This window comes from Lithobates pipiens, unplaced genomic scaffold (genome assembly GCF_037356315.1).
Source record: "Lithobates pipiens isolate NorthernLeopardFrog02 unplaced genomic scaffold, aLitPip1_a1.2 Scaffold_22, whole genome shotgun sequence".
Lineage (NCBI taxonomy): Eukaryota > Metazoa > Chordata > Amphibia > Anura > Ranidae > Lithobates > Lithobates pipiens.
Genome location: NW_027507784.1, coordinates 319796283 through 319817413, shown reverse-complemented (window position 1 = coordinate 319817413; position 21131 = coordinate 319796283).

The following is a 21131-nucleotide window of genomic DNA, read 5'->3' as shown; positions in this document are numbered from 1 at the left end:
ATCTAGGGTTGCCACCTTTTCTTCAAGTCAAACCCAAACACTTTCAAGCCTTTTCTCCTCTCCCATTTGTATGTGGGGTAATTGTTAGTGCTGGCTTTGGGCAGTGTGAAAGAGAGTGTAACAGACACTCCCAGCTTAGACAACTGGAGCCAGCAACCCTGCAGGGAGGCCATAGTCCAGTCTGAATAATGTGTCTGGGTTTCAGGCAGTTTGAAACCCGGGCACATGATTCCAAACCCAAACTGTCCAGGTGAATCCCGGACAGGTTGCAACCCGGTGTCACATCTTCAGCTCTGAAGGGTTCATGCTGGGACCTGTAGTTCTTTATTTTTGGGGGGTCACATCCCCCAAAAGTGAAGGACTACAAATCCCTGTAAGAACCCCTGAGATCTAAGGGTGTGACCCGAAAGATTTCATGGGTTCATGCTCGGACCGGTAGTTTTTCACTAGTTGGGGGGTGTCACATGTTCAGCTCTGACGGGTTTGTGCTGGGACCTGTAGTCTTTCACCTTTGGGGGGGTCACATCCCCCACAAGTCCCAGCATAAATCCCTGAGATCTAAGGATGTGTCCTCCTCTCAACCCTCCAAGGATGTTATCTTTCTGATGCGGCCAGCTCATCTGCCGTCCTCTCTGCAGTCAGTGCCTCTGCCTCAAGACATGCATTGGGGGGTTATTTACTAAAGGAAAATCCACTTTGCACTGCAAGCGCACTTGGAAGAGAAGTCGCTGTAGATCTGAGGGGGACATGCAAGGAAAATAAAAATCAGCATTTTTGCTTGCACATCATTGGACAAAGCTCCCAACTGTCCCTGATTTTGAGGGACTGTCCCTGATTTGGAGCAATATCCCTCTGTCCCTCTTTCCTCCTAATTTGTCCCTCATTTTGGTCTGATCTATATAGTCGTATATAAAATGCACTTTTTATCTATCAAAAAGTGTTTCCCAGTGCTAAACTTTTCATCCAAATTCTTAATTGCTGTATTTGTAAATTTTAAAAGCCAATATAAAGGAATAGGAGTGGTAAAAAAAAAAAGGCACTTGTGGATTTAATTAACCTTTTTTTGGTTAATTCTCCTTTAAGGAGGTGTGGCAGGGGGCATTTCCATCTGAAAATGTTGGGAGGTATGTCATTGGATGATAAATTCAGCAGAGCTTCCCCTCATTTTTAGAGCTTCCCCTCAGATCTACAGCGATTTACAGTGACTGCACTTTCAAGTGCACTTTTAGTGTAAAGTGAATTTGCCAGTAGCAAATAAACCCCATGGTGTTCCATCCATCACCGGTGCTCGGCCTCAACTTTGAGTATTAAGAGTTGCTCTCAAATCCTGGCAGTTCCCTTCCCTCTGAGCATACCGCTGGAGAAGATTGGGGAGAAGGTGGGTGGAGCTAAAGCACTAGGCTGGGTCAGTTTCCCCAGGACCAGGGACAGACCTGCAAAATGCGGTAGTGTCCCATGCAATACCGGACACATGTCACCCTAATCAGTGCTCATCCTCTAATGTGGATACTTGTCCCTCTAATGCACCAGCACTATGTGTGCAAGCAGTGGCGGCCCGCCCATAGGGGGCGCCCGGGCGCCGCCCCCCCTCTCCCTAGGTGTAAAAAAAAAAAAAAGTAAAAAAAAAAAACGGGCCCTTTAAGACATTTAAAAAAAAAAAAAAAAAAAAAAAAAAAAAATGTCATTTAACAATTTAACATAGTGTACTGTGGCGCCGGTCACAGTGCACTATGAGAAGCGCCACGTCGATGCAATCACAAGATTGCATCCATGGCGCTTCATTTGCGGGTTAAAAACCCGCCTTGCGGCGCACTGCAGAACGCCGACTAGCTTCCGCCCGTAAAATCACTGTGATTCTACGGGCGGGAGCATTGTCATTCTTAGACAGGCAGTCACTTCCGGCTTTCGGCTGCTTCACGAAACCCGGAAGTGACGTAGGCAGCTCCGTTCCTTAGCCCGAGCGGAGCTGCCAGACAGTGAGAGGTGAGTCACCGCATAAAGGCTTTCTAGCCTCTACTTTGTTGAGAATGTTCATGCATTTAGCTGAATGAATGCAAAAAACTTTCACAGCCAGAAAGGTTTCCCCAGGCCAGGCGACTTTTGCCGTGGCCAATCAGAGAATGAGCTCTGAAGGGGAAACTACACGCCAAATTTCTGAAAAAAAATTTGACGTGGGTTCCCCCTCCGAGAGCATACCAGGCCTTTAGGTCTGGTATGGATTCCAAGGGGAACCCCCTACGCCGAAAAAACAGCGTGGGGGTCCCCCCCAGATCCACACCAGACCCTTATCCGAGCACGCTACCCGGCCGGCCAGGAAAGGGGGTGGGGACGAGCGGGCGCCCCCCCCCCTCCTGAGCCGTACCAGGCCGCGTGCCCTCAACATGGGGGGGTGCCTTGGGGGAGGGGGGGCGTGCGCCCCCCCCACCCCAAAGCACCTTGTCCCCATGTTGATGAGGACAAGGGCCTCTTCCCGACAACCCTGGCCGTTGGTTGTCGGGGTCTGCGGGCAGGGGGCTTATCGGAATCCGGGAGCCCCCTTTAATAAGGGGACCCCGGATACCGGCCCCCCACCCTATGTGAATGAGTATGGGGTACCCCTACCCATTCACCTGTGAAAAAAAGTACAAAAAAAACACAACACAGGGTTAAAATATTTTATTGCACAGCTCCGGGGGTCTTCCGTCTTCGGGGGTCTTCTCGCCAGACTCCTCCGCTATCTTCTTGTAGCTCTTTTGCTAGCGGAGGAGTCCGGCTTTCTTCCTCGCCGCCGGCCTCCGGGCCACCGCCTCCAAAAGAGCTATAAGAAGGCGCGGTGGCCCGGCAGAAGAACCGAAGAGGGGGACAAGACCCCCGAAGTCGGGAGAAGAGGCCGGCGGCGAGGAAGAAAGCCGGACTCCTCCGCTAGCAAAAGAGCTACAAGAAGATAGCGGAGGAGTCCGGCGAGAAGACCCCCGAAGACGGAAGACCCCCGGAGCTGTGCAATAAAATATTTTAACCCTGTGTTGTGTTTTTTTTTGTACTTTTTTTCACAGGTGAATGGGTAGGGGTACATTGTACCCCATACTCATTCACATAGGGTGGGGGGCCGGTATCCGGGGCCCCCTTATTAAAGGGGGCTCCCGGATTCCGATAAGCCCCCCGCCCGCAGACCCCGACAACCAACGGCCAGGGTTGTCGGGAAGAGGCCCTTGTCCTCATCAACATGGGGACAAGGTGCTTTGGGGTGGGGGGGCCGCACGCCCCCCCTCCCCCAAGGCACCCCCCCATGTTAAGGGCACGCGGCCTGGTACGGCTCAGGAGGGGGGGGGCGCCCGCTCGTCCCCACCCCCTTTCCTGGCCGGCCGGGTAGCGTGCTCGGGTAAGGGTCTGGTGTGGATCTGGGGGGAACCCCCACGCCGTTTTTTCGGCGTAGGGGGTTCCCCTTGGAATCCATACCAGACCTAAGGGCCTGGTATGCTCTCGAAGGGGGAACCCACGTCAAATTTTTTTTTCCGATTACATAAGGGGCGTGTTTTATGAGAAGTAGGAGGGGCCAAAATGGTGGGCGGGGTCGTGATGGGCGGGGTCTGGCGCCCCCCCATCCAAAAACTTCACCAGCCGCCACTGTGTGCAAGAATCTGCTGGTTTACACTACCTGTGGTGCAGGAACATGTACCAGAGCATGGGTTTTCCCACACAATATGGAAAACACGCTGCCCTGTGAAGACACATGCGGGTGCCATTAATTCTTACTGACAACCCCATGCATCTAGAAAACGCGGGTGTATTTTTGGCCACCAAATCGCATGGTAACACAGTACCATACAGTTTTATATTTATTTATTTATTTTTTAAAGTAAAGTGCCCCTCACCGTGCTTGTGCACAAAGGTGAACATGCGCGTCTGTCCTGCACACACCCTAGGCATGGACGATTTGTTTCTTTCAGAATAAATATTTGGGCACATTTTTCATTATTCAGAGATTCGGATGAATATCCGAATTACAGTATAAATTAAGTTTACTGAATGCTCAAGATAACGAAACAAAATTTAGAATTTCCAAAAATCAAATTGAATTTCAAATCAATTTTTACATCGAATTCCAGTCGATTTTGAACTGGAAACATGTTTCTGAAATCAAAGACTGTGTTATTAGAGTATCATTTCAAAATAATGCTGTTTTAGTTAAGCCAAAGGTGAAAGAGTCATTGGGGGTTATTTACGAAAGGCAAATCCACTTTGCACTGAAAGTGCACTTGGAAGTGCAGTCGCTCTAAATCTAAATCTGATTTTATCATCCAATCATGTGCAATCTAAAATGCTGTTTTTTATTTTCCTTGCATGTCCCCCTCGGATCTACAGCGACTTTACTTTCAAGTGCACTTGCAGTGCAAAGTGGAGTTTCCTTTAGTAAATAAGCCCCATTGCAATCATTTGATGAAGATTATTTTTTTGTTGGTTAATTTTGCCACATTCAAATTGAAAAAAATAAAAATAAATCTAAAGTTTTCGATTCGGCAGATTCAAAATTTATCGATTCTAATTTTCCTAAGAAAATTTGAAAGAGACATAAAAATGAACCAAATTTAACTAAACTAAATCACTAGATTAACAAATCTGAACGAAACGAAACAAAACTGATTTTTTTTGCCATGCACATGTCTAGCGCACACAAATAATGATCATCTCACACATGTGAGGTATCACCACAAATGTCAGATCATGGGCAATAATTCCAGCACGAGGAATCCTGTGTAAATCTAAAGTGGTAACCTGTAAGTGAGTGGTTCTCATCCCCTCTAGTGCCGTGACCCCTTGATAAAATGTAAAATAAAAGTTGTGGGGACCCCTAACAGTAAAAAAAATGTTGTTGGGCCTTCATTGCTGTAATTTTTGCGACTGTTATGAATCGAAATATAAATATCTGATATGCAGGATGTATTTTCTCGTTCAAAAGTTTTTTATTTTATGTTAAAATAAATGACATGTACAGAATATAAGACAAATTATTTGATACCAGAAATAAAAAGACATATTGAAGTATGGATGATACAAAGCAAAGAAGAATTTCAAGATATGCTAGTGGGAATGACAATAAATGGGCTTATATATTTTAGAATTTGAAAACATTCTTATAGCTGAGTTTTAACCACTTAAGGACCAGGCCTCTTTTTCAGACTTGGTGTTTACATGTTTAAAACAGTTTTTTTGCTAGAAAATTACTTAGAACCCCCAAACATTTTATATTGTTTTTTTTCTAACACCCTAGAGAATAAAATGGCGGTCATTGAAATACTTTTTTTCACACCGTATTTGCGCAGCGGTCTTACAAGAGCACTCTTTTTGGAAAAAATTCACTTTTTTGAATAAAAAAATAAGACAACAGTAAAATTAGCCCAATTTTTTTTTATATTGTGAAAGATAATGGTACGCCGAGTAAATTTATACCCAACATGTCACGCTTCAAAATTGCGCCCGCTCGTGGAATGGCGTCAAACTTTTAGCCTCAAAAATCTCCATAAGCGACATTTAAAAAATTCTACAGGTTGCATTTTTTGCGTTACAAAGGAGATCTAGGGCTAGAATTATTGCTCTCGCTCTACCGATCGCGGTGATACCTCACATGTGTGGTTTGACCACCGTTTTCAAATGCGGGCGCTACTCACGTATGCACTCGCTTCTGTGCGCAAGCTCGTCGTGACGGGGTGTTTTTGAAAAAAAAAATGTTTTTTTTCTTATTTATTTTAATTGATTTTATTTATTTTTACACTGTTTAAAAAAAAAAAAAATGGATCACTTTTATTCCTATTACAAGGAATGTAAACATCCCTTGTAATAGAAAAAAGCATGACAGGTCCTCTTAAATATGAGATATGGGGTCAAAAAGTCCTCAGATCTCATATTTGGGCTAAAATGCAAAAAAAAAAAAAAAAAAAAAATCAAAAAAATCTGACATCTAAAAAAATATACCTTTAAGAGGTATGGGCGGAAGTGACGTGTTGACGTCGCTTCCGACCTCCTATGGTATAGAGACGAGTGGGGGCCATCTTAGCCTCACTTGTCTCTATGCCCAGCAGACGAAAGGACCAGATCGCCTCCGCCGGCTCCGGTAAGCGGCGGAAGGTGCAGGAGGGCGGCGGGAGGGGGGGTGGCACCTCTCCCGCCGCCGATAGCGGTGATCTCGCGGCGAATCCTCCGCGGAGACCACCGTTATCATACAGCCAACCGCCGCCTGAAGAGATGGATATCTGGGTTGTGGCAGCAGCTGCTGCCGTTACCGAGATATCCCTCTTCAAAAATAGGACATACATCGTCGTGCGGCGGTCGGCAAGTGGTTAAACATTTTAATCCCAAGAAAATATAAATATGTCTAAAAGAAAATATATGATTTTAAAGTTTTGACCATAACTTCTAAAGTATGTTTATAGTAAGTATTATATAGTAAGGGAATAACATAAAAGGTATATAGGAGGGGAAGGGGAGGAAATAATTCTCCGGAGGAGGTTTTATATTTTAGCTAATGTTGTAATTCTATAAAAAATCTTAATCACCATAACAATAAAACTTGGTTATCAATATTATCTGACGTGTGATATTTAATCCAAGGTTTCCATATGATATCAAATTTTGTCATCTGGTTTTTATCTATAGCGTCCATTTTAGCATGGATGAAAGATTGATTCATTCTACGTTTGGTTTCTGCAATATTCACCACATCTGTTTTCCACACATTGGCTATAGTCTGCTTTGCGGCTATCAGGAGTGTAAGAACTAATTTGAATTGTTTCTGATTCAGAAAGGCTGGTTTTAAATTAAGGAGAGCTATAATTGGGTCTGGAAAAATTGGACGATCAAAAAATTTTGTAATTATCAGAAAGATCTTTTTCCAAAATGATTGTACAATTGGGCAATGCCACCAGGTATGTAAATAGTTACCTTTTTCTGGACAGCCACGAAAGCAGAGGCCTGTGTTGTCTGTTGAGAATTTGGCGATTCTCGTAGGAACCAAATACCAGTGTGTGAGAACTTTATATGATGATTCAGACGTCAATATATTTATAGAGGAAGATTTTGTGAAAGACCATATGTTGGACCAAGACCTAGAATCGATCGTACAATCCAAATCTTTTTCCCACTTGGCCACATATTTAGGTATAACAGTATTAGAATTAGATATCAATTGTGTATACAATGATGTAATATGACCTTTAGCATGTGGTTCCTTGAGACAAAATCTTTCAAATTGAGAAATATTATGTACCGTATATACTCGAGTATAAGCCGAGATTTTCAGCCTCTTTTTTGAGGCTGAAAGTGCCCCCCTCGGCTTATACTCGAGTCATCGCTGTCTGCCCGCTCGATCAGCGTGTCGAGCAGACAGACAGCGGCCATTCTACTATTCAAAAGCCGCGCCTCCGGCTCCGCCTTCGCCTGTGATAGGCGGAACACTGAATTTCCCAGCAGCCTGTGTTCCGCCTATCACGGACATCGTATCATCCTCGTACTACGGACGAGGATGATACGACGTCAGTGATAGGCGGAACACAGGCTGCTGGGAAATTCAGTGTTCCGCCTATCACAGGCGAAGGAGGAGGCGCGGCTTTTGAATTTTACAATGGCCGCCGAAGAGGGCACGGGACGGAGGCAAGGCAAGGCAAGGCAAGGCACGGCACGGCACGGGACGGGACGGAGGCAAGGCAAGGCAAGGCACGACACGACGGCAAGGCACGGCACGGCACGGGACGGCACGGGACGGAACGGAGGCAAGGAGGCAAGGCACGGGACGGAGGCTCGGGACAAAGGTAGGCTGGACACACACACACACACACACACACACACACACACACACACACACACACACACACACACACACACACACACGGATGGATACACACACACACAGGGATGGGTGGATGGATGGAGACACACACAGGGATGGGTGGATGGATGGAGACACACACAGGGATGGATGGATGGATGGAGACACACACACACACACAGGGATGGATGGATGGATGGATGGAGACACACACACACAGGGATGGATGGATGGATGGACACACACACACACAGGGATGGATGGACGGACACACAGGGATGGACGGACACACAGGGATGGACGGACACACAGGGATGGACGGACACACACACAGGGATGGACAGGCATGTCTCACCCTCGGCTTATACACGAGTCAATAAGTTTGCCAGTTTTTTTGGGGGTAAATTGGGGGCCTCGGCTTATATTCGGGTCGGCCTATACTCGAGTATATACGGTAAGTTTACATTTAAAATTTAGAAGAGGAGTATAAAAAATTTTGATTTGGAGATATCTGAATATTTCTGATTGTGGAAGCTTATATAATTCACATAGATCTGTAAAAGATTTTATTGATGTAGTTGAAGTTAAATTATATAGACAAGTGATACCAGCCTTAGACCAAGCTTTAAAGGTTTTGGGATATTTCCAGGCTGGGTAAAAAGTCGGATTCTTGTGGAAAGATAATAGCGGATTTTGTGGAGATTGCAGACCATGTGAATTTCTATACCTATCCCATATAGATAGAGAGTGCTTAGAAATGGGGTTATTTATAGACTTACGATCCGCAGGTTGTAACCATAATATATTGTTTATAGGAAGAGGATCACAGTATACAGCTTCAATGCGGACCCATAAAGGAATCTCTGTAGAAGAGTGATATTTTGTTAATTGAGATAATTGAGCTGCCTTATAATATATGTTAAAGTCTGGAAATCCCAAACCACCCAAAGCTTTGGGGAGAACAAGTGTTTTTTGTGAAGTCTGGGTTTTATTTTCCCCCAAGTAAATTTCGTTACTTTTTGTTGGATCAGCCTAAGAAAATATGCAGGAATATGAATCGGGAGAGTTCTGAATAAATATAAAAATTTCGGAAGAACAGACATTTTTATGATATTGATTTTCCCAAACCATGATATCGCCATTGATGACCAATTAGATAACGACCTTGTAATATTTTTTAATAGAGCTGGGTAATTAAATTGGAGGGGTTAGGAGTAAACTGCACACCCAGATATGGGAGGCTATTATCTACCCACTTAAAGGGTAGTGAATTTTGTAAAGATTGTTTATCTTTCTCGACAAGTGAAATTTTTAATGCTGAAGATTTTTGAATATTGACCTTAAGGCCCGAAATAAATGAGAATTCTTGTAGTACAACCATAAGATTTGAGGCCGAAACATGTGGAGCAGATAGAAAAAGGAGAATATCGTCTGCGAATAAACAGAGCTTGATGAAAGCCACCCATTTAAATACCTGTTATAGTGGGTTCCATCCTAATTCTTTGTGCTAAAGGTTCAATGAGTAAAGCAAATAATAATGGTGAAAGTGGACATCCTTGACGAGTCCCCCTCAGTATATTAAACTCGTCCAATTTGTACCCTGCATATCTGATATAAGCTTTGGGATCTTGATACAAATTAGAGATCCATCATAAAAAATTAGGGCCAAATCCCCATTTGGAAAGGGTATAGTTCATATATGACCATGATACTGTGTCAAAAGCTTTCATAATATCTAAAGAAAGAAAACAAGTGGGAATACGTCTTTTTTTAGGGGCATGTGACAGGAGTATTGCACGTCTAATATTGCTTGACGTAATGGAATGAAGCCCACTTGATCACGACGTATAAGATTGCCTATAATAGTATTTAATCTGTTAGCTAGAATTTTGGCTAAAATTTTTATGTCCAAATTCAGTAACGAAATAGGGCGATAATTAGACCATATTGAATCGTCTGTGTGAGGTTTAGGGAGTATACAGATAATTGCAGTTAGGGTTTCTCTTCTAAAAGAATGACCTTCCAAAAGGGAATTAAAAGTGTTTGTCAAGACTGGAGATAGGGTGTCTACAAACGTTTTGTAATACAGTGCAGAAAAACCATCAGGACCTGGCCTTTTATTTAGTTTCAGATTTTTGATAACTTCAGATACCTCTATAATTGACACTGGTTCCTCCATCATTTCCATTTGTGTTTTAGATAGTGTCGGTAGAGATATATGAGAGAAAAAATCATTCGCTCTAGAAGGGTCCAACTCATTATTAGAAGAGTATACATTTTTTAATTGTGTTTTGTAATATTTTTAAAGGATTATTTGTGTATACCTCCCTAGAGATTTTCAGATTTATCAGTTTCGTTGGGTTCTGGCAGGATTTTAATGCCCAGGCTAGGGATGTTATACATACGTTCGACTCGAACATCGGCTGTTCGTCCGTTCGGCGAAGTCCGAACATTTTGGTCCGTTCGTGCCAAATTCGTGTGGCGCTCACGGCCCACAATGCACTGCGATGGCGCAGTGCATTGCTGGCTCATGATTGGCCAAGCATGCACTGTGACCCCGCATGCTTGGCCAATCGCAGCGCCAGCAACGAGGAGAGCCATGATTGGCCACAGGCAGGATGCCTGTGGCCAATCATAGCTCAGGCTGTGTAGTGCATGCCCCACACTATATAAGGCCGCCAGCGCGGCGGCCTTGTGTAGTGTGTTGGCGTCTGAAGCAGTGGGTGTTCTGTGTACCTTCAACACAGTACACACCGATCGTTTTCGGCCGATTTTCGATCTTGCTGTTGTGTAGTGGTTGTTGTCTGCGTGCCCTGACCACAGTATACACTGCTATATTCACCTCACCTATATAGCTAGTGATCTATCTTTTATAATAGAGCTTGCAGTCAGTAGTGTTAGGAGCTTGTGCGTGCTGTCTGCGTGCTCTGTACCCAGTACATACCGCTATATCCACCTACATAGCTCTTCTCTATTTGAGACCACTTGCCATCTGCAGGAGTTATTGGAAGTTGTGTGTGCCTCCAGCACAGCACAGTATACATCTGTATATACCCCTTTATCTCTGGTGTTCTATAATAAAGGCATCTGCAGGAGTTAGTGGGTGTTGTGTGCCTCTAGCACAATATACACTACCCAACTGCTTTTTTACCCAACTCCCTTCAGGCCATTACCATGTCTGGAAGGCCAGCAAGGAGAGGCAGACAGGCGCGAGCCGATAAAAGAGGGCAAGCAGGCTCTGTGTCTGGAGACAACAGTGCTGGTCGTGGACGCGGTGCATTGTCATCAGCACGTGGCCATGGGACACGCTTGTCCTTCTTTTTGGCAGCTGGACATGTTGAGTGGATGACCAAGCCCTCTTCATCCTCCTCATCCTCTCTCACCCAGTCTCAGGGTACTAGCAAAGCAGCTGCCAACGCATCGTCTTCCCTCCTCTCAATGTCATCATCAGTGACTCCTTCCTTAGACCCACCAGGTCCTCCTGAGGAGTCTCCTGAACTCTTTGAGCACAGTGTTGGGTACATGCTCCAGGAGGATGCCCAGTGTTTTGTGGGCTCTGATGATGACACTCAGCTAGAGGAAGGCAGTAGCATGAGCGCAGAGAGAGGGGATGCTCAAGAAGGACAGCAATCTGGCAGTCATGTTCCACAAGCTGCAGCATACTGCCAGGTTTGCTACAGCGATGAAGAGGGAGGGGATGATGAGGGCACTGACTCCACGTGGGTGCCTGGAAGGAGAGAGGAGGAGGAGGAGGAGGAAGAGGTGGAGGAGGAGGAGGCACATGTCCAACGAGGCAGGATGCCCTCCGGGGGCCAGCTTAGGGGCAGCACACCGACTGAATCACACCGCAGAGCTCCGCCTGTGCAGGGCGCTGCCTCTGCGCGTTATTCTAAAAGTTCTTTGGTGTGGGCCTTTTTTGAGACGAGTGCATCAGATCGCACCGCTGCTATTTGCAACATATGTCCCAAGCGTATCTCGCGTGGCCAAAACATCAGCCGCTTGGGCACCACATGCTTGACCAGACATATGTTGACCTGCCATGCAGCTCGTTGGCAAGTGTACCTCAAAGACCCACACCAAAGAACAAAGCGGACCTCTCCTTGCTCCTCATCAGCTGGCATCTCCAACCCCACTAGACCTTCAGTCCTCTCTGAAACCTGCTCTGAGAGGAATGAAGGTGTAGAATTAGGTGTGTCACAGCCAAGTGCTTCCGGGAACTCTGCTAGCGGTACACCCACGTCTGATTATAGCAGGCAAATGTCCCTGCCCCAGCTGCTGGACCGGCGAAAGAAGTTCCCTCCCAGCTATCCACATGCCCAGCGGTTGAATGCTAGCTTGGCTAAATTGCTAGCACTTCAACTGCTGCCTTTTCAGTTGGTAGACTCGGCCCCCTTCCGTGAGTTTGTACAATGTGCGGTTCCTCAGTGGCAGGTCCCCAAACGCCACTTTTTCTCACGGAAGGCGATTCCGGCTCTCTACCGGCATGTGGAAGGCAATGTCCTTGCCTCGCTGGACAGGACGGTCAGCGGTAAGGTGCATATTACCGCTGACTCATGGTCCAGCAGGCATGGACAGGGACGTTACCTGTCTTTCACGGCCCATTGGGTCACTCTTCTGGCAGCTGGGAAGGATGCAGGACAAGGTGCAGTAGTGTTGGAGGTTGTTCCACCACCACGCCTCCAAAATGCTACTATTGGTTGTGACACACCTCTCTCCTCCACCCCCTCCTCTTCTTCTTCCTCCATGGCCTCTTCCAGTGCTCTGTCCTCAGAACCAGCGGTGCTTCGTAAGCGTTCCAGGGGCTACGCAAGTACGCAGGCAAAACTATGCCATGCCGTGCTTGCGCTGGTTTGTTTGGGGGACAGGAGCCACACTGGGGCGGATGTTTTGTCAGCTCTGCAGGGGCAGGCCGAGAGGTGGTTGACGCCACGCCAGCTTAAGCCAGGAATGGTGGTTTGTGACAATGGCACCAACCTCCTCTCCGCCCTCCGACAGGGACAACTGACCCATGTGCCCTGTGTAGCCCACGTCCTTAACCTGGTGGTGCAGCGGTTCTTGGGCAGGTACCCCGGCTTACAGGATGTCCTGAAGCAGGCCAGGAAAGTCTGTGTGCATTTCCGCCGATCATTTAATGCCTGTGCTCGGCTGGCTGAGCTCCAAAAGGAGTTGAACCTGCCCAAGAACCGCCTTATATGTGACATGCCCACCAGATGGAACTCAACGTTGGCCATGCTGCAGCGGCTGCACACGCAGCAGAGGGCCATCAATGAGTACCTGTGCGACTACGGCACCAGGACAGGGTCAGGGGAGCTCGGTTTTTTCTCACCATGCCAGTGGGGCATGATCAGGGATGCATGCACTGTCCTGTCACCGTTTGAGGAGGCCATAAGGATGGTGAGCAGTGACAGTGCATGCATCAGTGACACTGTACCTCTTGTCCACCTCTTGGAGCATACGCTGCGTAGAATAATGGACAGGGCACTTGAGGCAGAACAGAGGCAGGAAGAGGGGGACTTCCTTGCCTCTCAAGGCCCCCTTTATCCAGACAGTGTTCCTGCTGTGCCACCCATCACACAGGAAGAGGATGAGGAGGAGGAAGAGGAGGAGGCGGATGATTGTGTCAGCATGGAGGTGGAGGCTGGCACTCAGCATCAGCAGCAGCAGGAGCAGCAGTCTTGTAGTGATGATTTACAGTCACAAGAAACACGTGGACTTGTACGTGGCTGGGAGGAGGTAGCTGCGGATCATGTTGTCTTTAGTGACCCAGAGGACTCCAGACCGAATGCCTCAGCTACCCTATGCTGCATGGCCTCCCTGATCCTGCAAAGCCTGCGGAAGGATCCTCGTATTCTTCGGATCAAGGAGAGGGACCATTACTGGCTGGCCACTCTCCTTGATCCACGGTACAAGGGTAAAGTTGCCGACCTTATCTTGCCATCGCAGTGGGAGCAGAGGATGAGACATCTCCGGGAGGCCTTGCAGAAAGGTCTGTGCAACGCGTTCCCAGAGACTGGGAGGTTACAAACTCCTGGTCCTGGACAACGTGTTGCTGAGGCATCGGTCAGAAGGAGCGGTGGAGAAGGTGCCCGTCTGACTGATGCTTTCAGACAATTTTTTAGTCCGCAGCCCCAAGGTATGATCGGTTCCAGCACCCATCGCCAGCGTCTGATTTACATGGTGCAGGAATACCTAGGGGCAAGGTCAGACTTAGACACCTTTCCCACCGAAAATCCTCTGGCTTACTGGGTCTTGAGGATGGATCACTGGCCAGAGCTTGCACAGTATGCAATTGAGCTACTGGCCTGTCCTGCATCCAGCGTTCTTTCGGAACGCACCTTCAGTGCTGCTGGTGGCTTTGTTACCGATCACAGGGTGCGCCTGTCCACCGAATCAGTTGATCGACTGACCTTCATCAAGATGAATCAGTCTTGGATCACCCACAGCTACCAAGCACCTGAAGCTGATGTAACAGAATAATTTGTTTTGAAATATCACATCCCTTCAAGACTGCCTATGCTGATGCTGAGTGACTGTCCTGTTATGTTGATTGTCTATCCTCTTCCTCCTCCGCTGATATGTTGGAAGAACATTTCTGGTTCTGGGTGATGCCATCAGCCCAATTTTTCTGCCCCTGTTTAACAGGGGCGTTTAAGTACAATTTTTGATGCAATGCTTTGCAGCAGGGCTAATTCCTGCAATAAAACTAGAGTATATGGGAGAGGTTGCAGTGTGGTGGCACCAGCACCAGTGCCTAAGGCCAAATTTTTCTGCCCCTGTTTAACAGGGACATGTAATTACAATTCTTGATATAATATTTCACAGGAGGGCCCCTTCCTGTGCCCACCCAGAGTAACGGTGAGGACTTATAGTGTTGTGGCACCAGCACCACAACCACCAAAGGTCAATTTTTCTACCACTGTTCAACAATGGCATGTAATTACAATTCTTGATATAATCGTTCACAGCAGGGCGCTCTAGCGCCCACCAAGAGTCACTTTGAGGGCTTACAATGTTGTGGCAAAACCAACACCTTGTTCCGCCATTTCTGCAGAGCATATAGGGCAGGCCCCTACTTTCAAACATCCAACTTACAAACATCTCCTACTTGCAAACGGAAGGAGACAACAGCAAGTGAGATGAAAAAAGATGGACGACAAAACAAATTATACGGGGTGATAACCCTTCCCTATGTTTTCCAAAAAGCTTAAAAATTGTTTTTTTGACTGGAGCTACACTTTAAAAATGTACCAGTTGAAAATTACAAACAGATTCAACTTAACACAACAAACCTACACAGTCCCTGTCTTGTTTGCACCGCCTGTATACTGCTGTTCTGAGTATATAGGGCCTGGGGGCCACACGCATTTCCTTTTTTAAATATGGGTACAGGGTTCCCCTTAATATGCGTACAAGACCCAAATAGGCTGGTAATGGACAGGGAGGGCTACCCATGCCATTTTCTCAATGATTTTCAACCATATTGCAGGAACCAGATATAACATTAAAACCGCATAGCAGTTTTAAATGGTGTTATTTCCGTTTAATGTCATTTTGTGCAGGGACTGTTCTAAACACGGAAAACATGTGGCACTTCACAGGCATACTACAGACACCCCCCAGGCACCATATTTAAAGGAATATTTCACGTTTTTTTCACTTTAATCGTCATTAAAATCAGTGCTCCCGCCAAAACGGCAATTTTTTAAAACATTTTAGGCATTGACCCATGTCCCCCGGGGCAGGAGCCAGGTCCCCAAACCCTTTTTAGGACAGTATCTTGCATATTAGCCGTTAAAATTAGCCCTTTTAATTTCGAACGTTCGAGTCCCATAGACTTCAATGGGGTTCTAACGTTCGTACGAATTTGGGGTCCGTTCGAACGTTCTGGTGCGAACCGAACCGGGGGTGTTCGGCTCATCCCTAGCCCTGGCTAATAGTGTGTGAGGTTTATTCACATTGATATAGAAATTGTGTTGTGATCTCTTGATGGTTTTATCTGCTGCTTCAGTAAGGAATAGATCAAATTCCAATTTAGCTTGGTCAAGATTTATTTTAGATAAAGAAGAAGGGTTATTTTGGAATGCTGTGTGACATTTATTGAAATTTGTTTCTAAAGTCTGACAAAGGATTTTCCGCTCTCTGTTGAATATGTTTGCTTGCTGTAGACATATGCCACGGGGAACAGGTTTGTGTGCTTCCCATAATGTAGTCGGAGAGACATCAGGTGTGGAGTTATATTTTATATAATCTTTGAGCGCAATTTCAATATTATTTTTATGAGCTGGATTTTTGAGTAGGAAATCTCTTAATATCCATGTTGGATCTTTTTTTTTTTGAAATGATAGAGGCAAAAGTAATGTAAAGTGCACTATGGTCGGACCATGGGATGGGAATAATTTGTGTAGATATTATTTCTGGAATTAGCCCTATGGACATAAATATATGGTCTATGAATGAGCGATGAGGGAACGAGTAATGTGTGTATTGTCTCTTGGTTGGATTCAATTCTCTCCAAGTATCTACTAGGTTATGTTTTGTAATTAGTTTTGATAAGAGTTGTTTGTCTGCTCTTTGTGACTGTGGGATAGGTGATTTATCCAAAAATGGAAATATGATCTGATTAGAATCTCCACATAGAATTGTAGTACCTATTTTGTGGTGTTCTATAGTTTGAAATAAATGAGAAAGAAAAGAAATAGGATTTTTGTTAGGAGCGTAGTATGATGTAATGGTGATAGCGGTATCAAGTAGGTGTCCTTTAAGAATCAAGTAATGACCTTCTGGATCCTTGATTTCCTTCATTAGTGAAAATGGTGTATTGCGATGGAAAGCTATAAGCACGCCTCGTTTTTTAGAGGAGGCCGAAGCTGTGTATACTTGGGGGTAGTCTTTACTGAAAAATTTGGGAGTGGATTGTGACGCAAAATGAGTCTATTGGAGGCAAACTATATGTGCTTTTTTGGATGAAAATGTGCGGAAGGCTTTAGTGCGTTTGTGTGGAAAGTTTAGTCCCTGAGTATTTAATGATATGATGTTTAATGGGGCCATGGAGTTGGGAAAAGTAAATATATGTTGGTGTTTATGTTAGAACGTGTGTCATATAAGAAATTATTTGTCTCCAGAGTATAGGGGTGTAGGGAGGGAGAGGAAAGGAGATAATGACTGAAAAAGAAAATACAATTAATATACAATATTGAAATATATCTTAACATATCTATGTTTTTAATGTATCCGTTGGGAGGAGAAAAACTCTCCCCCCAAGGGTACATGAGCCACTGTCAACTGCCCGGTGTACACCGAGCTGCTAAGGGTAGCAAGAGAGGGTGCAAGGAACTTCCCTGCAGAACACCAAGAGCCAATCATATAATTTCATTTTTCAAGCAAAAAATAAAAATGTAAGATTAAGGCAGCCTCAGAGACAAAGAAGAGAAGAGAGAGAGAAAAAAACAGTTATAATAAGGTGCCTAAATTATTAAGAACATTTCTTAAATAAGATTATGATAAAAATATTGATTGGAAGTCAGAAAAAAAACTCGGAAGTAGCCATTCTGTTGAAAAGGCAAGATAGTAGCCTCAGTACAAGTGTTTATCAGTCCATAGTGTCAGCCAGATCTGGATCCGGAGGTGGAGATTGTATGCGACTTCTTTTCTGTGGATTGTAGTGTTCTTCTCTTCTGGAAGCAGAGGAGAGAATATCAGCATATGAGGATGATTTTTGGCGAGTTTCCGCAGCATCTCTTGATGTGTTTATCATCCCTAGTTTCTGTAAAATAGTTTGCAGGTCCTTAGCTGTTCGGCACATATATTTGCGACTTTGGAAAGTAAAACGCACTGAGAAAGGAAAGCCCCATTGGTAGATTATGTCATTTCGCTGTAATATTTGCAGTAGTGGTTTCAGGGTTCTTCTTTTGTTGATTGTAATTTGTGAGAGGTCTGTGAATAATTGATATTTATGACCCTGGAAAATTAGGGGATCTTTATTTCTAGCTGTATTTAGCAGTAGTTCCTTAGTTCGGTAGAAATGCAATTTAGCGATAATGTCACGGGGAGGACCATCTGTTTTCTTTGGTGCTAGGGCTCTATGAACCCGGTCCATTTCAAGACGCTCTAGTGGGATAGCTGGTTGTAATTCTTGAAAAACTCCAGTAATAGCACCGTTTAAATCAGTCACAGATTCGGGTATTCCTCCAATACGTATATTGGAGCGTTTTGCACGATTTTTAAAATCCTCCAATTTGGATTGTAATATGTCATTTTCCTCTTTAAGAAAATCAATTTCTGAGGCAATGTTAGATGTATAATTTTCCAGATTGTCTGCTCTAATTTCCAATGCTGATGTACGCTGACCAAGTACTCTAATTTCTTTAGTAAGGTTTTTTGGTGAGGGTATCTGCAGTGGATTTTAGTGATTTTTGAAGCAGATTTTCTATTTGTTTCAGCGTTACAGGAGGGGATAAGTCTTTTTGTGTGGAAAGTTCTAAATTCTCCAGAACTGACATATTTTTCTCAGGTATTTGGTTAGAGATACTATGTGCCTTTAATGAGAGAACATCTTTATGTAAAGCAGCAGAAGGGGCTGTCTGTTTGTTCTCCTCACTGTGTCTCCCCTCAGAGGGGGATGGTTTCAGTGCCATACTGCTGTATGTGTGAGGCGGCGCTTTATTGTTAATTTTCTGCCTCATGAGTCTCCTCTGACCCCCCCCCCCCGAATGTCACCTATGTAAGGTAGGGATATTTATCTACCGTTTGGTATGATATATGTGCGGAGGGTCAAGTTACCTCCATTGTCCTGCTGAGAATGGAGCTCTAAGCCAGCATTACCTCTTGGCTCGGCTCCGCCTTCTCCCTCTCGCAGGATGTATTTTCATTCTTACAAATTTAACATCTTAATGCGTAGTGATTAATCACAAAAACAATCTGTAATATATAGTGCAAATATTTATTTAAAATTAACATATAAGTTACAAATTAACAACATGTCCCACTGAGAGACAGGGTAAGTGCCGGGTAGACGGCAGGCGGTGCGGGGGGGGGGGCACAGTTTGAGCATTTGATATGGCACAGTGGCAGCATTTGATGGCACAGTGGGAGCATTCCTCCTCTTCCAAGATGGAGTTGGTTCCGGTTCCTGTGATTCCTCCTGATTGTATTCTGGCTACGGTTTGCACCAGTCTCACTTCTCCTTTGGGTGACAAAATTCTTACTGCTCAGGTCCATGCTCCTCCTGAGAAACCTTGTAACCACTGCTTTGTCCCAGAGAGTCTCTGTACTGCCGTGCTCCAGACTTACCATTCTCCCAAGGCTGCTGGCCACCCTGGGAAGAATCAACTCTTTTGGGCCATTTCCCAACAATTCTGGTGGCCTAGTCTATGTGCTGATGTAACCGCCTTCGTAGCTGCCTGTTCCGTGTGTGCTCAGAGTAAGACTCAACGACACCTTCCAATGGGTCTCCTACAACCCATACCCAATGGAGAGAGGCCCTGGGCCCACCTGTCTATGGATTTCATTGTGGAGTTACCCAACTCCCAGGGCAACACAGTTATCCTTATTGTGGTTGACTGGTTCTCAAAAATGTCTCATTGTATTCCACTTAAGAAGTTGCCCACTTCTAAGGAACTGGCTTCCATTTTTGCTCAGGAGATCTTTCGCGTACATGGGTGGCACAAGGTGATTGAAGTGGGAATTCAGCTTGCTTTCTCCTCTGTGTATCACCCGCAGTCTAATGGGGCCACAGAATGAGCCAATCAGTCCTTGGAGCAATTCCTACATTGTTATATTTCTGACCATCATAACAACTGGTCAGACCTCTTACTGTGGGCAGAGTTTGCTCCCAATAGTGCCTTAAATTCTGCTTGCCAATTGTCCCCGTTTATGACAAACTATGGTTTCCAACCTTCCATTTTGCCTGACTCTTTTGTTCCGCAGAGTATTCCTGCATTAGAGGAGCATCCCTGTGGTCTTCGTTCCACTTGGGCATACCATGCTAATGATAGGTACAGACTCCATGTTGACCGCAGACGCCTGCCTGTGCCTTTCTCCTACAAGGTTGGGGATAGGGTCTGGCTGTCATCTCGAAACCTCCGACTTCACCTCCCTCTCTGAAGTTTGCACATCAGTTTATTGGGCCTTTCCGTATTCTTTGCAAGGATTAACCCATTGGCTTACGCATTAGACCTTCCTTCTAGTATGCGTATCTCAAATGTATATCATATCTCCTTATTAAAACCTTTGGTCTGAAACCACTTTATTACCTCATGCCACATCCTCACCCTGTTCAGGTTGAGAACCATGAGGAGTATGAAGTACAGTCCATTGTTGACTCCCGTAGGTTCTGTGGGCACATACAGTGCCTGGTGCGTTGAAAAGGGTACGGCCGGGGGAACACTCTTGGGTCCCATCCTCAGATGCACATGCCACTGTCCTCCTCCGTGTTTTCCATAGACGTTTCCCCTCAAGCCTGGTGGTCCTCCAAGGGGGAGGGGTCATTGAGGAGGGGGTACTGTCAGGGCTAAGCCCAGCCCTTCCTTCTCTGAGCTGGCCGCTCAGCTGTCGGCTAATTTCCAGCTCCTATCTCTCCACAGTGACTTGCCTGTTGAGGATCCTGCTCATCAGTCATGCCTACTTAAAGTGGAGGGCCACCCTCAAAAAAGAAAATACATAAAAAATTTGAAAAAAATCATTGAAAAAAAAAAGAATTTTTTTTTTTTAATTTACCAGAAATGCCTGTTGCTAGGTACATCATCCTAATCTGCCTCTTCCTCCTCCGCGGAGATCTTCTTTCTTCTCTCCTCCGTGCGGCGTCTTCTGGGTAATGGGTCGTGCTGTGTTCTGGGAACTGTGTGTCCCAGAACACAGCTTGTCCCATTCACAAAGCGCTGCGCGACTCGCGTAAGTGCAGTAGGAAACGGGCAGTGAAGCCGCAAGGCTCCACTGCCTGTTTCCCTTACCCAAAATGGCGGCACCGGGACCCGAGACCGAGGGACGGGTCAGCCTTTTACATTTTTTTTTTCAAAACCGGCCCTCCTCTTTAAGCCCTCCAGTCCAGATGATCTCTGCCTTCGCCTTGGTCACATCTCTAGAGACGCTCTCCTGCATTCCTGTTATAGCAGAGGGCCACCCTAAAATAAAAAAATGCATTAATATTCTTTAAAAAATGGAAAAACATTTTTTTTTAACTAACCAGAGAATAATCTGCCTCCTAACATGTGTGTCCCAGAAAACAACGGGGCCAGTCACAAAGCACCGCGCAACTTGCGCAGTAGGAAATGAGCAGTGAAGCCGCAAGGCTCCACTGACTGTTTCCCTTCTTTAAGATGACGGCGCTGGTAGCCGA